Here is a 16,827-nt window from a genome sequence, read left to right as displayed (position 1 = left end):
TTAGTTGGTAAGCTGATAGTTATCAGTTAACCGGAAGAAGACGAACAGTCTGGGACAAAGCTGTAGTTGTTGTGACACTACAGCTGATGCTATGCTATCCCATGCTACATTAAAAAGCTTTGCACCCAGATGGAAGCTCAGTCAGTGGGCTCGTGTTTGTGAGTGGGCGAATGGAAGAGACCACTGAAGTCAAGTCAATGTTTTTAGAGTTGGCAAAATGGAGATGAACACAAGGAGAGACTGGCAGACAAGTTACGACAGTAGCGACAGCTTTAAAACACGTCCCAGGAGTACAAGGACGACAGAGAAGCACTAAGAATCATGGGACATTTTAATGGAAACTATTACACAGCAATGCGCCCAAGTATGTAAGCTCTGAGAAAGCGGACAGTCCGCGCTGAGTTCATTGTGCATGGGGTCGGTCCGAGTATGTTTGAGCTTTAACTGTACAAATATTCTGCATTGAACACACTCTTGCATCTTCTCACAGAATAATTTCTTACATCAGCAAACCAGTAAGAGGCAGCTGTAAAACCAGTTCCATGTTTTGCCCATTTTTGATCATCCTTGTGTTTTTTTGTACTTTTCTGCTCCCGCCCCCATTGCCTCTCTCTCCTGTTTGGGGGGAAGCAGCAGATTGCTAGAGCGGGGGCTTGGCCAGGCTCAGTGGGGCACATCCCCTCTGGGCTTAGCCCAGGACGTCACAGGCCAGCACTCGACAGGTCCTCTCCTTACTCAGCTCACAGCTGACTGTGCAGGCACGTTGTGTCCTACACATATGGTCATGAGTCATCACAGCCAAAATAACTCCCGTAACAGCATCAAAGATCAGAGCGAAAGCATCGCTAACCAATGAGCATGTTTCCCTGTGGCAGGAAGTGTCCAAAACACAACATTAACATTTCCACATGTGACTTGAAGCCATGTGTGACTTATTTGTTGTAAAACCGTAAATTTGTTGGAAACTTGCCTATCTTCCACTGCGACCTAGAATCTGGAAACTAAAGTAATCTATTACAATCACTTGTTGCACAATTTGTTTGTTTTTTTTTAGTCTGCATGTATTTATGTATTTGTCTGTGAACAGTCCAACTCTAAAACTAAAGGATGGATTTTGATAACATTTTCAAGAAATAACCAAAATAGGAAAACATTACATTTTGAGGATGATCTGGATCAATATCCCGGAATCAGTTTTAAAAAAAACATTGGCAAAATCTGAAAGATTCATATCTTGGTTTATAATTGGCCAAAGTTTATGAAATTTAAATCAGATATGTAGGGATGGCTCCTGTCACCCCACTAAGTTTCATACAGATCTGGAACAAAACCCCCATTTGGATAATTCATTTTTTTTTCACAAGTTGCGTTTCCATTACAGTTTTTTGGAAAATAAAAGCAATATTTCCAAAGTTTCGACAAAGTTTAATTGTGCTTGCGTGTTTCCATTTAATGATGTTTTGGGTAGGAGCCTTGTAACTCCTGTGAAATCTAATCTCGTGAAACTTCACTGCAAGAAGATGGACGCTCCAAACCTCCTTATAACTAGGGTTGGGCAGTGGCAGCCACAGTGTAGCGCCCGGGGAGCCGTTAGGGTTAAGGGACTTTCTCAACATCCCACAGTGAAGGCCCAGGTGAGATTTGTGTCCAAGTGTGCAACAATTATTACAAAGCTACCAATTAAAAAAGGAAAAAACAACAGAGAATCCCCCCATGTTGCTGAAAACTGATCGCAGGGGGTGTCATTGCTCCATAGGGGAGCAAAATTACAACGTAGGGGTCCCTACGCTCAACAGCACTGGCGTGAACCCTGGAGTGGTTTCTTCAGTAATATTAGGGTCACCAATATTCCACTTTCTAAAAGTTGAGAGAATAAAGCAGATTAATTGATTGATTAATCTGTGATATGCCAGTTTCAGCCTGATTAATCAGTCCGATGATGACTCTGTCGGGCTCTATAATTCATGTTCTGAAACAAAAATTTTCTGAACCTTTATTCTCCTTATTTAAAATCAGGCCCCAATAAGACAAGGAAAAACCTCACATTCATGTTTTACGACAATATCATGCATTTTTTTTGCCCAGGAAAACAAGTGACTGAATGTCTTTGTCCAATTTCAACAAACTTAAAGGTCCTATATCATGCAAATAAACTTTTTTGAGCTTTTAACCTTGTTACAATGTTAATTCATTTTCAAAAACGCCACCAAAATATTATTGGGATTCCTTCCTGCATCTCTGAGAAATCCTCAATAATCCTGCTCGAAAAACGAGCCTTTTAAATTCTAGTGACGTCAATAGAATTCTGAACCGTCCCCTCCAGGACACGCCCATTCTCTCTGGTGCTAGAGGCATGCGAGCGGAGCGAAGAACATCTGTTTGGATGGTCATTGTCCTTTCCTATTCAGTCTGCACAGGGAAAATAAACTGACTTTGTTTTTGTACCAAACGATAATGTCTGGTAACCAAAAATGCGTGTTCGACTGCGAAAGTGTAATCCAGTAAAAATGGGAAAGCAGGAGAACCGCAGCACACACAAATCCAGCTGGGCAGCACAGACACGGAAGACACACACACTACACACAGCAGCTGTGCGATCGGACCCTGCCTCGTCAGCCTGTGTGTGTGCTGTGCACTACTGCTGGAGATCACCGCTGGAAGAAAGGGGAACAAAGCACGGATCCAGGAAAAACGCTGTGAGGCCAGATCAAGCAGCAGGAGAGCAAGGAGTTCTCCATGTCAGTGAGAACTGATGGAGAAGCCACAGCCGTAAATAAAATAACCCTCTAGCCAAATGTTAGCCATACTCATCTCTGGAACTGTTTTCAAAGTTTGGTGGGCGTGCCTGTTGCCCATGCTGCCGGGGCTCTAGGGATACGTCATGAAATGGAAGGCACTCACACGGGAGAAACTGTGCTTCTCAACTTCTGGGTTGAATGAAAAAAAGTCATATTTATTAATAAATTTGTATTTTATTTTGCAAAATGTAAACTATTACGCTCTAGGTGATTTTGGAAAGTCTTAATGTAGCATGATATAGGACCTTTAAAGGTGATTTGCTGGTTGTAAACAATTCACTGAAAATGAAATGGAAATATCTTTGACACATGGACTAAATCTTCACTTATATGTTTTTGGACCATATCCTCATTTCAATGGGATTTTTCCTATAAAACAGGTGGCAAAGTGTCCAGCAAGTGTAGCTAACAGATATGACACATAGGACATTTTAAATCAGAAAATCAATATTAGTCCCTAATATTGAAAATATGAGACTGACTGTGTTGAGTAGTGGCTCGATTCAGTTGTTTGTTTGTTTTTTAAACTGCTTTTGGAAATAATAATCTGTTAATTATGAAACATTCCCAATAATAATAACACCCAAAAAGTTTATGTCTAGAACAATTATCCTGGATATCTTACTCAGGCTGAAGGCTGCTTTCCCAAAAATAAAAAAATAAAAACTCTGCCTTCTTTATAGTCACAGTGTGGAGCGTGGGACCTCTGACGCTCCACACTGGTGGCCATGTTTGCTCATCAGAAGCATTTGTCATCCTGTGGATCCTGGACTTCAGCCTGATCTGGAACTGATCCAGGATTCAACCAAAAGACCGAGTGCAAAACCCTGGCAGTGCTGTGAAGAAGAGAGGGCGAAATATGAAACCAGACTTAGAGAAAATATACAGAATCTAACACAATAAACAGTTGATCAAGATGGCAGACAGTCGAACTGTTTACACAAAAAGTTTTATCCAAACTGTGCAATTCAAACCAAGTAGATCCTCATTGAACATCAAACTCTTCACCTGACGTTAGCAGAAGCAGCACAGTTCAGCAAGCTAACGTTAACGTGCCATTGTTGTTTGGGAACAAAGTAATGATCTCAGAAATGAGTGGGTCTCTTAATGATTACATGAGTGCTTCATTTGTATAATTAGTTCATTAAGTTTTACTACTTTGTCTTCAGAAATAGCTGGATATCCCACACTTCTACGTCTCTCTCTGTTTACGTTTAAAGCTAAATGTGAGGCCTTAAAATGTTCTTATAAAAATCTGATGACTCAATTTGTGTTTGACTGATGTTTATTTTGTTGCCTTTTGTGTGGTGAGTGTCCTGAGTTAAATGTGATTGTTGATCGCATTGATCCTAATGTTATTATTTTATTCTTCGGTGCTTCAAACTAAAGAAATGCCACACATTGATTCCAGAGCTCATTGGTTTCCTTTCAGTGTGATTTACCTCTATTTGTTCATCCCTGAGGAGATTCCTTGATGTTCAGCTGCTCCTCTTTCTCACAGTGTGAACATCTCAGTAGTATTTTTTAGGGGTGTCCCAATCCGATATTGATATCGGATATTGGTCCAATATCAGCCAGAAAACGAATATCAATTTTTATCGTACTGTATCTAAAAACACCGATATAAGCTCTCCGATAAAATGTTCCGCTCCAGCACTTCTATCCATAGGTGACTGTGGTTCACACTCCAACAAAGTAACCTACTGTGGCTGACTATTGTTCTCTGTGTGAGTAACATCACTTAATCAAGCCTTTTCTAACATTCCACACTACAAAATAAGTAATAAAAGTATGTATGATTCATGCCAGTGACGTGTTGTTAGCACTAGGGTTGGGTAGGCAGGGCGTTGCAAATTGAGACCACCAATGTCGACACCAATGACAATTTCACGTTTCTGCTGCCAAGTTTTAATCTAACAAAATCAACTCTGTAAAACACCATTAAAGAAACATAAACAATTATTTAATATAGCCTCCATACTCTCCCAACAAGATATATCTCATGACACGGCAGCGCATCTGTTGTTAGTGTTGGAAACACAGAAACACGGAGAAAATGACAACAACAACAACTCAGAACAGTCTCAGTGAGGAGCATCCACAAAGCCAAGCCTTCCTTTTGTTCCATTCACTGTAGAAAATACAAACAGTTTTCTGACCTTACCATCGCTGAAGGTCTGGTAGCTCAGGTGTTGGTCTCCCATTTTTTTAAAAGCTGTCGTTTTTCCTCAAAAGAAAGTTTCTTTATCGTCTCTAGCGCTGTCATCCTGACTGTAGTGTTATCCCGATTTGAGCTAGAGAACGTAGGAGGCCAGGCTGTATCTATTCACTAATGCACTGTGAACGTACGTATAGCATTTAGCATAGCATGGTTACGTCCAAAGGCAGCGTAGTGATCTGCCTTTTTACGTAAATGGTTTTCATATTGGGGAACTGACTGTGCATGCACAAACACATAAAAACACACGCTATGGGGCTGTTACGGCTGGTGCCTCCTGGCCTCTCAGCCTGCCCTTCCTCCTCTCTCTTAACACACCTGGCTAACATCAGTAATCAGGTTGGAGAGGGAGGAGGAGCTGTATAAAGGGCTGAGAGGACCAGAAAGCGGGAGGCACAACAACTGACCAGCAGCAGACATGTGGGGAGAGTTCTTCAGCTCCCCACTGGACATTTTTGTGTTTGTTATTTTAGTTTGGACTGGAGATTTCTGGTAGTCCTGTTTTCGTGTTCCTGTACTTTAGTGTTTTGTATGTTTTTGTAGTTTAGAGGGTGGACGCTGGGACGACGGCCCTGTATAGGGTTGGCCCAGTGTCCTCCCTACTTTTGTTCAGTTTGGCCAGGGTCTCCAGTCCCTTTTAGTTTGTTCTGTTGATACTTTTAGAATTTTGTTAATAAATACTTTTGCTAACCTTTGATTTCTCTGTGTGGCATCCTGTTTATGTTGCGGCCCCTCAAGCCTTGACATCACATCCTAGAGGGGGTCGTAACAGGGGCCAAAGACAGAGAAGCAGTGTGCCTCCGGTAGGGCTGCTCGATTATAGAAAAAATTATAACCATGATTATTTTAGTCATAATTGAAATCACATTTATTCAAACAATTATTTGTCAACCAAAAAGTTATTTATTTTTTGTACAAAAAACATAAAATATATTCATATTAAATAATTAAATCCTTCAAACACTAAAATCAAGTATATTCACTTTTGCACAAAGCAAAACACTTCTTACACATGATGTGTCTTTGCTCTAGGTCTTCATCATCAAACCCATAGTGTTGCCTTATCAGAGAATTTGACTTGCCACTTGTTTACCACATGTTTTTGCTGCGTTTCTCCTGCCATATTTCAAGACCACTAGCAACAACTTTCCTCGTGTTAGCCTGCAGGCTAGCTTTGGCTTTGAGAGGGACGGGGCCGAGGGGAGGAGCTTGCATGTGTATGGATTAAACAATATGTGTGCGCCAGCTTTATTATTTGTAGAGGTCAGAAATAGTGAGTTTGTTTTATTTAGCGAATAAAACATATGTAAAAAATATATATATATAATTGTTTTTTCTTGATTATGCTATTTTTGTAGCCGCTGGGTGTAATAATCCAAATCAAATTTCGAATAACAGAGCAGCCCTAGCTTTTGTTAGAGGGTGTGGCCTCCTCCTGCAGAGTGAGACTTGAGCAGCGTCTCTGCCGTACCAGGAAATAGCCATGTTTAGTCATTTGGGCTATGAAAAGCACAAAATGCTGACACTTTCAAATTTATAGGTACTGTAGGCTATCGGAAATTGAAAAATAATAATTATATATATATATATATATATATATATATTGCTTTGGGGCTACTTCAGTGAGTGTAGTCATAAAAGTGCAATACAAATCAAGTCAATTTACCATCTGTACTTTTGGTTCTTTCAAAATAAAACTCCATGTTGTGTTTAGTCTGATTACTTTTATTTTGAAGGCTGAGGCCATGCCATTTGAGTGAAAAATGTAACTTTTTTCTGACTAGTTGATGGAGCATCTGTGCCTTCGACCATCACTGATCAGGAGGGACGTAAAGACCACGTTATGTCCCTGGACTTTTATACTTTACAGTCATGGGAGTCCATGTGAACTTGTGTAATAATGTATTGGAAATGTGTATCAAAGCCTGACTGAAGAGGGTACGGGAGGAGCCCAAAATGAACATGAGACAGTGACAGCCTGTGACTGATGATGAGGAGGAGGAGGAAGCTTTTATATTCAAAGAGCATCCAGAGCCACATCATCCAGCTCACACTTACAACACTGGAAGCTATTCATCCACACTTTGGGCAGTGTGGAAGCACAAAGCAGCTGAGCAGATATCCATTCTTTTCTATTGGACTCCAGAGTTCCAGTCATTTCATAGAGCAGCACATTTTAGCTTGAATCCTCTGCTAACATGTGCTATTGGTCCACCATTCAGCAGGTACAAGCAGTAAAGCAGGGGTTCTCAACCTTAGGGTCAGGACCCCACAATAATATTTTCTAAACAATTTGAGCCCATTTTTGGTTATTTTTACCCTTTTTCTGCAATGACACCAAACGTGTTATATTTCAACCTATTCTCATCACTTTTTTGTGCCATATTTTTGCTCCTTTTAATGCATTTTATCTACAACAATATCTAATTTCTGACACTTCTCCATCAAATTTCAGTGCCTTTTCTGCACATTTTTTTCCACTTTCAAGACATTTTCAGCACCTTCCACCAATTTTCCCACCTAAAGTTGTATATGTTGACCCATTATGACTCCGAAAAACATACATTACATAAAAATACACCAAACGACAACATAAATATGAAAATGAGTCAAACGAAACACAAAACTAAATATTTATACAACAAATACACAAAACGACAACAGAAATGCACAAAACTACACCAAAAAACATACAAAATACACAAAATGATTCCAGAATCACTACAATGGCAACAAAAAACAATAATTATACAAAAAAATGCACAAGACAACAGAAAGATACAAAAATACACATAATGACTCCAAAAACATACGTTACAGAAAAATACACCAAACGACAAAAATATGTAAAATGAGTAAAAATTAGTAAAAAAAAAAAACAACAAACTGAACAATATTTATTAAAAATGCTAAATAAATGCTAAATATGGACAAAGCTGCATTCATTACTATATAGATTTACTTATGAGCGAGTTTATTGAACTTGTGGGGGTTAGAGCAGTGGCTATACCCATTTTACTTTTTTCATTATGATAAACCTAAGGACATAGGTTGTATATATATTATTTTTTTCTAACTGACAATTGCTGCTCATTTTAAGAGGTCTTTCATATTTCATAATACACTATTGATACAGGGCTCTATTTGCCCATGTGCGTAAGTCAAAAAGCCGCTCAGCAGCGCTGTTTTTGGCTGTGTGATATTTTCCCCTGTACTTAAGTCAATCGCTTAAGTTATGCACTGTGGGTGGAGCAGTCCTGAAATGTGGGCGTTCCCATTTCAATCTGACCTTACGTGCATTCTCCCCTTAAGTCCTTTTCCTCTTACGTGCTTCTAACCCTGGACTAAGTGTAGCACCTCAATAAGGTGGAACATTATATTGCACTAGAAATATGGACAGTTACATTTGAATAAACACGGACTCGTGTGTGGTGAAGCTGCTCTGTGCCTCAGCTGATGCTGCTCGATTAATTAAAACAGACGCAGACTTCTGTCCACATTGTCACAGTGATGTCCAACGTTTGATCAACTACAGAATAAATAATAAGTGAAACAAGCCGTCATATACGGAAGTTGGTGAAATGTGTGTGGATACCAGAAATGGATGGATGAATACCGCTCACATCAGCTCCATACGACATTAAGCAATGTATATTTAAAACTGCATATTATGTTGGAAGTCACTGGTTCTGTTTCACTGTAAACATCTCTGTCTCCTCTTAAAGCAGGACAAGATTATTGACTCCCTGCAGCGCATCACGCTTTAGAGCAGCTACTGTATTATTGACAGATGATGATGATGATGATAATGATGCGCGCGGATCTTTTCTAAATACAGAAATGTAAGGAGTTAATCAAATCAGGCTCTCCACACATACAAATCTGGCTTGAACATGAGGAGAAAAAGACAGATTTTAACTGTGGCTCAGATAGGAATATGTGTACGATTCTCACACTGCAGTAATTTATTCAAATCAACCTGTGACTCTGTTTGTCAGAAGGTGTTTCAAATTAAAAGGGTGCTTAATAATTCTCACGGATTTCAATGACATTTACAAGCGTTGGGAAAACTCCATGTTCCAGGATTTGTGGACACCCCAAACAAATGACATCACCGCCTGCTTTCCATCAGATCTCCTTCATTGACAGACTACGCGCTTTTGGCCTCTTTATGCGCGGTGGGCGTGTCATCAGCCTCAACGTGAGAATACGAGCAGGAGAGAAGTGCGTAACTACAGGTACGCAAAAGATATGGGAGAATACACCCCATAGTTGTTTACAAACACAAAAGTGTATTTTATCCAATTACTCAATTAATCGATGAAAAAATTGAGAGAAAACTCGAATACAAAGATATTCAATAGCTGCAGCACTACTTTTAATGCTAATGGTTGATGAAGCGCTCTAAACCAAAGAGAATGATCCCACACATATTTCTCCCTATTGCTTTGAACAAATTTCCCGCGCAGTTCTGCAGATGTGATGTAAAATGACACTGATTGTAACGTCAAATTACGCTGGTGTGCGTTCTCGATGGCTTGGAGAGGCGTCCCAATACCAGAAATAAAGAAGAATGAGAAGAAGACAGCCTGGAGACTGAAACAAGAAAGTCACGGTGGACTAAACTAGTGTTTGGTTCCACAGATGTACACAGAGGCATGTGCACAGGACCAGCAGTAAACAGTCACATGACCAGCGAGTAATTAAATGATCGAGCCGTATTTTCGCGTCTGAGTCCGACCTGACAGTGAAAACCTAATTTTTTCTTAAAGAAATTACATGTTTAAGTTTGTTTTAATGGTAAGCACTGATTTTATTAACAAACACTGTTAATGTCAACATCAGACCAGTGCACTGGTAACAAGAGAAAGTGAAACACAAACAGAGGCACAGTGCACGCAAGAGACCAATGGGATCTATTGACATAATCCATGTATCAAAGATGAGGTCATATTCTAGCCCAGTGATAAACACTTCTATCACACAAATCAATGTGATTGTCTGATCTGAGGCTCACATCACCAACATAGTGTTAGCATTAGAATAATGACGAATCTGAGCATTAACACAAGGAAAAACATAGGGTTTGTGTATTTTTGTTGTTTTGTATATTTTTCTGTCATTCTGTATTTTCCTGTGTTATGAGTCATTTTATGTGCTTCTATTGTCGACTTGTTTTTTCAGTGATTTCTGTATAGTTATTTATTGTTTATTTATTGTATTTGGCAATTGAAAACTGAAAACTGCCAAAATAATTTAAAATTGCCAAATCCATTGTTCTCGTTGGAGTTATTATTTTTTGTCAAGGATGTGCAGTCCCCCTTTTTTGGAGCCAAAATATCAAGGTCAAGGTCACGTGAACTGTCAAAAACCAAAATTTTACATACAGTGGGGCAAAAAAGTATTTAGTCAGCCACCAATTGTGCAAGTTCTCCCACTTAAAATGATGACAGAGGTCTGTAATTTTCATCATAGGTACACTTCAACTGTGAGAGACAGAATGTGAAAAAAAAAATCCAGGAATTCACATTGTAGGAATTTTAAAGAATTTATTTGTAAATTATGGTGGAAAATAAGTATTTGGTCAATAACAAAAATTCAACTCAATACTTTGTAATATAACCTTTGTTGGCAATAACAGAGGTCAAACGATTACTATAGGTCTTTACCAGGTTTGCACACACAGTAGCTTGTATTTTGGCCCATTCCTCCATGCAGATCTTCTCGAGAGCAGTGATGTTTTGGGGCTGTAATATAACCTTTGTTGGCAATAACAGAGGACATACGATTACCAGCTCTCTGCAGGTCATTCACCAGGTCCCCCCGTGTGGTTCTGGGATTTTTGCTCACTGTTCTCATGATCATTTTGACCCCACGGGATGAGATCTTGCGTGGAGCCCCAGATCGAGGGAGATTATCAGTGGTCTTGTATGTCTTCCATTTTCTGATAATTGCTCCCACAGTTGATTTTTTCACACCAAGCTGCTTACCTATTGTAGATTCACTCTTCCCAGTCTGGTGCAGGTCTACAATTCTGTTCCTGGTGTCCTTCGACAGCTCTTTGGTCTTGGCCATAGTGGAGTTTGGAGTCTGACTGTTTGAGGTTGTGGACATGTGTCTTTTATACAGATAATGAGTTCAAACAGGTGCCATTAATACAGGTAACGAGTGGAGGACAGAAGAGCTTCTTAAAGAAGAAGTTACAGGTCTGTGAGAGCCAGAGATCTTTCTTGTTTGAAGTGACCAAATATTTATTTTCCACCATAATTTACAAATAAATTCTTTAAAATTCCTACAATGTGAATTCCTGGATTTTTTTTTCACATTCTGTCTCACAGTTGAAGTGTACCTATGATGAAAATGACAGACCTCTGTCATCATTTTGAGTGGGAGAACTTGCACAATTGGTGGCTGACTAAATACTTTTTTGCCCCACTGTATCTCTAGGAATATTTATTGTACAGGTTTGATGCTTACATTCATGAAAAGCTCATCTCAAGTGGAGTATTTTATTTTATTGGACCGAAGCTGTACGACCTACCAGTAAAAAGATCTGTAGGGGTCAAAATTCATGACATCAAAAAAAAAACAAACAAAAAAAAAAATATATATATATATATATATATATATGAGGTCACACATTAAAAAGAAATGTTGAACAACATTTCCTTTCAATGTGTGACCTTGACCTTCATGCAAGGTCATATTTAAGGTCAAGGTCAGTCTTCTGTTTTTCCTGCATTATTACTTTCAATTTAATTAGTAAAAAGAACAATATAAAGGGACCTTACTCAACAACAAAATACACACAATAAGATGTCTTTCACATGAATAATTCTATTTGCCAATTTTCAATTGCCAAATACGTATTCGCCTTGCAAATACAGGTCTTGCCTAGTTTATTCATATATTTGTCGTTAGGTATATTTTTTCCATCTTTGTTGTCCTTTGTGTTTTTTTTTCTGTATTTTGTGGGGTTTTCCAGCCGTGTGTGTGCGTGCTGGTGCTTTTTTGTATAATTGTTTTTGTATTTATGCTATTCTGTGTATTATTGCCATGTTTTGTGTATTTTTGCTGATTTTTGTGCATATAATTTTTTTTTTTTTGTATTTTTTATGTTTTTGTGCATTTTTTTGCCATTTTGTGTATTTTTGATGTTTTGTCTATTTGTGCGTTTTTTGTGTATGTTTGGTGCTTTTGTGTATTTTTTATGCTTTTGTGCATTTTTGCTTGTTTTTGAGTGTTTTCACAGTTTTTTGTGTATTTTTGCTCTTTTTATGTATTTAGTGTATTTTTACTTGTTTTTGTGTATTTTTTGGTCATATTGTGAACTTATCTGTCAGAGTGCTATCAGTTGCCATTGTCTTTTTTATCCAATGTCCACACAAAGCGGGATTACTGTTGCAACAACACATCATCACTAGGGTAAAACTAAATTTCTTCACCAAGGTCTAACCTGTACCCATATGCAAACTACGGTCTGTGGTTTATTGCACGTGTCAATGCTAACGTTGGAGTAATGCACGCACACACACACGTACGCACGCACGCACGCACGCGCGCGCACACACACACACACACACACACACACACACACACACACACACACACACGCACACACACATACACACACACACCTTTCAAATCCATGTTTCAAACACAGTCTCTTAGATTGTTTTATCAAACACCACAGCATGTTATGTCTGTATCTGTGTTTAATTGTCTATCTGTGTGTGTATTTTTGATTTTTTATCTCTGGCTGCAATGATTCCTCAAAGTCCCTGAATACCTCGATTACAAAAAATGATGAATTTTCTCTTTTTTTTCCAGGTTTTATTTTTTAATTTATTCATCCATCTATTTTTCCCAACACCTACATTTCTCATCTTAGGTTGACACCACATGTAGGGGAATCTTTTTGCAATAAATATGCATGTTTAAAAAAAATATAATAATAATAATTCCTGAAAAGGAAACTTAAATAAAGTTAAATCTTAAATATATAACAAAAACACCAACAAATTAGTATATTTTATCTGATAACTCAATGGAATGATCAATAGAATACTAAATTACTAAAATATTGGACAACTGTAGCCTTAGTGTGTAATATAATATAATATAATTTCTGTTTTTTCCTCTAGAATGATTTTTTTTATCATGTTTGTTATACATCTTTGTTATTAATACACAAACTCACAACATGCGTGAGCTCAGATATTTTTTTACTGATGGAGAAACTTAGAATGTCTCTGAGGATTCAAAGTGACATATTTAACATGTGTTGGTTCAAATGGACCCAGTATAATAAAGTGTTAAGAAGCGATTTTGTCACTTTAAGGAATATTAGGAGTGGAAAAAATGCATCAAGATTATATCTGTCCTAATTGTTTTCACTTGTCCATCCGATAGGTTTGTTTTTTTTATTTTTCATTTATTTTATTATCATTATTATTATATTGTTTTTTGATGTAAAAAAAAATGACTACTTAAAAAAAGGGAGAATATAATCAGGAACAATCACTTACACATTGGTACAATTTAAAGTGTTTGAAATTGTTTGCCATAAATATTTACAGTGTTTGAATATTAATACATACAACAGTACTATGCATACAAATTTTTGTAATATTGTACTGCTCCTAATGTAAATAGTCTGTGTAAAATCAATACAAATACAGAATTTTTTTTTAAAGTAGATATAATTTTTTTTTTAAAAACTTAGTTATTACTTTATTTACAAAAATAACTTGTAAACTGGAGTAAAAGAGAAAGTAGAGGAACAGTGAACTTTATCTTTTAAATGATGCAGTTTTCTTTTGTTTTTTTGTTGTTTTTAAAATGTTATAATTGATATCCTTTGCATTTTATGGTGCAAAAATGCATGTGGTAAACCACAAATTTACCACCTGCACCATCAGCTCACACAGATAAAATCAATGCCGGCCCGGGGCCCACATGCGGCCCTCGCTATAATTTTTAGCAGCCCCTGAAGTAAATGCACAAAATGAGTTAAAAACATACAAAATTACAGAAATAAACACTAGACAACATAAATACACAAAAGGACTCTAAAAGCACACAGTGGCAACAACAACAACAACAAAAAAAAAACACCAAATGAGAGAAAAATTACAAGATTATTCATTAAATGTTTCCAAAATCCCAAAAATGACAACTAAAATAGACACAAAAACGAACGAAATGAGAGGAAAATACGCTAAATGACTTCAAAACACACATGAAATGACAGTAAAAACACAAAATTAAGACAACAGAATCAGCAAAATGAGGAAAGAAAAAACAAAAAAACGATCACAAAAAATTACAAAAAAAAAAAAAAACATGAAATGACAACACAAACGTATAATGTTTCCCTGTATTAATGCTCAGATTGGTCATTATTTAAAATGCTGACATGAATGTTGATAAGGTGGCCCTTAGATCAGAAAATCCCTTTATTGTGACCCTGATGTGATCAAAGTTACCCACCTCTGCTCTATATGATCCAGGAAAAAAAGTGCTGCACAAAGTTCCCATGGGACAATAATCATCATCATCATCATCATCATCATCATCATCATATCTAATTAGTAGGATTAAATGAACCTGCGCCACTGTGTATGTGGACCCCGGGTGTCCCTCTCTAGGTATCCCCTCTCTGGGTGTCTCTCTCTGGGTGTCCCCTCAGAGGGTGTCTCTCTCTGGGTGTCCCCTCTGAGGGTGTCTCTCTCTGGGTGTCCCCTCAGAGGGTGTCTCTCTCTGGGTGTCTCTCTCTGGGTGTCCCCTCTGAGGGTGTCTCTCTCTGGGTGTCCCCTCTGAGGGGGTCTCTCTCTGAGGGTGTCTCTCTCTGGGTGTCCCCTCAGAGGGTGTCTCTCTCTGGGTGTCCCCTCTGAGGGTGTCTCTCTCTGGGTGTCCCCTCTGAGGGGGTCTCTCTCTGAGGGTGTCTCTCTCTGGGTGTCCCCTCAGAGGGGGTCTCTCTCTGAGGGTGTCTCTCTCTGGGTGTCCCCTCTGAGGGGGTCTCTCTCTGAGGGTGTCTCTCTCTGGGTGTCCCCTCAGAGGGTGTCTCTCTCTGGGTGTCCCCTCTGAGGGTGTCTCTCTCTGGGTGTCCCCTCAGAGGGTGTCTCTCTCTGGGTGTCTCTCTCTGGGTGTCCCCTCTAAGGGTGTCTCTCTCTGGGTGTCCCCTCTGAGGGTGTCTCTCTCTGGGTGTCCCCTCTGAGGGGGTCTCTCTCTGAGGGTGTCTCTCTCTGGGTGTCTCTCTCTGGGTGTCCCCTCTAAGGGTGTCTCTCTCTGGGTGTCCCTCTGAGGGTGTCTCTCTCTGGGTGTCCCCTCTGAGGGGGTCTCTCTCTGAGGGTGTCTCTCTCTGGGTGTCCCCTCTAAGGGTGTCTCTCTCTGGGTGTCCCCTCTGAGGGTGTCTCTCTCTGGGTGTCCCCTCTGAGGGGGTCTCTCTCTGAGGGTGTCTCTCTCTGGGTGTCCCCTCTAAGGGTGTCTCTCTCTGGGTGTCCCCTCTGAGGGTGTCTCTCTCTGGGTGTATCTCTCTGGGTGTCCCCTCTGAGGGTGTCTCTCTCTCTGGGTGTCCCCTCAGAGGGTGTCTCTCTCTGGGTGTCTCTCTCTGGGTGTCCCCTCAGAGGGTGTCCGTGTGTGGGAGCATCACTCACCGTGAGCCGCAGCTTTCCAGTGCATCTCCGTCTCAGAACACAAGCAGAGAAGAAGAACCAGGAGTCCCAAAAACCAGGAAAAAAACACTCCAAATGTCCGCAGCCAGCAGCGCTCGCTCCCGGGGCGAAGAGGAGACGCTCCGCTACATCCCGGTGTCGGTGTTCCGGTGTCGGTGCTCCGGTCGGTCGGTGCTCTCTTTCTGTCTGATAAACGTCCACAACTCTGAGCGCACGTGTGTCCGGGAGCTGTCGGCTATGTTCGGCTGTTTCCGGTGTAACCTCGCGCACGTAGAGAATGTCTCCATCACATTTATCACATTTCAGCTGCAGGTCATGGAGTGTGTTTTCTTCATTATTGCTTTATGAGTCTAATCCAAGGACGTCAGTTTGTTTAGAGAAGTGTGTGTGTGTGTGTGTGTGTGTGTGTGTGTGTGTGCGTGTGTGTGTGTGTGTGCGTGTGCGCGTGCGTGTGTGTGTGTGTGTGCGTGCGTGCGTGCGTGCTTGTTTGTTTGTTTGTTTGTTTGTTTGTGGGGAGGGGGGGACCCCCCACTGTATCTGAAGGTGGTTGAACACAGACATTGAAGAACAGTCATGTGGAGACAGGACCATCTATAAGGGGGAATAAAGGGGAGAGATTTTTGGGGTCCATCCGTAAAGTCAGTAAAATGATGATCTATTGTTTTATGATCTGTGATAACCACATTTATTTATTCATCTGAATAATATCCAGCCAGTATATAGTCATCTTAAAGATGTAAATCCTTCTTTTAATCAGAAATAAAATGGGTTAAAAGGGAACAAAAATGTTGAAAAGGTGGTGAAATGGAATATTAAAAACCACAGTTTCAAATTTGAGTGTTCAAAAACGTACAGTAAAAGTGGTAAAAAGGGTTCAAAGTGTCAATATTATCTTAAAAGGGGCATAAATGGGGGAGGGGGGTTGCAGTAATATAATTTAGATTTAGTTTAGATTCTAATGTTTAAAGGGCACCTGTAGTAAAAATGTGTTTAACAAAACATGTGTTTAATGTGTTACCAATAAACAAAATATGTGCATCTTTTTATATAAAAAAACACACATTAAAAGGACTTTTTAGAATGATTTTATACTGTTGGGCATCAACTATGGAGAGATCCATTTTGGTCAGGATAT

General features: G+C 39.4%; 1 protein-coding gene across 5 annotated transcripts in view; it reads right to left on the bottom strand.

Moving 5' to 3' along the window:
* Nucleotides 1–16,060, bottom strand: part of ptprfa (protein tyrosine phosphatase receptor type Fa) — a 147,238-nt gene extending 131,178 nt beyond the window's left edge. For all 5 annotated transcript variants that reach the window (XM_028443395.1, XM_028443399.1, XM_028443396.1 and 2 more), the window contains exon 1: nucleotides 15,675–16,060. The gene's annotated coding sequence lies outside the window, so the exon portion shown is untranslated. The remainder of the gene's footprint in view (nucleotides 1–15,674) is intronic.
* Nucleotides 16,061–16,827: the final 767 nt, after the last annotated feature.

The sequence above is a fragment of the Gouania willdenowi genome, chromosome 4 (assembly GCF_900634775.1).
Source record: "Gouania willdenowi chromosome 4, fGouWil2.1, whole genome shotgun sequence".
NCBI classification, from domain to species: Eukaryota; Metazoa; Chordata; class Actinopteri; order Blenniiformes; family Gobiesocidae; genus Gouania; species Gouania willdenowi.
This window is presented reverse-complemented; position numbering and strand designations above follow the sequence as displayed.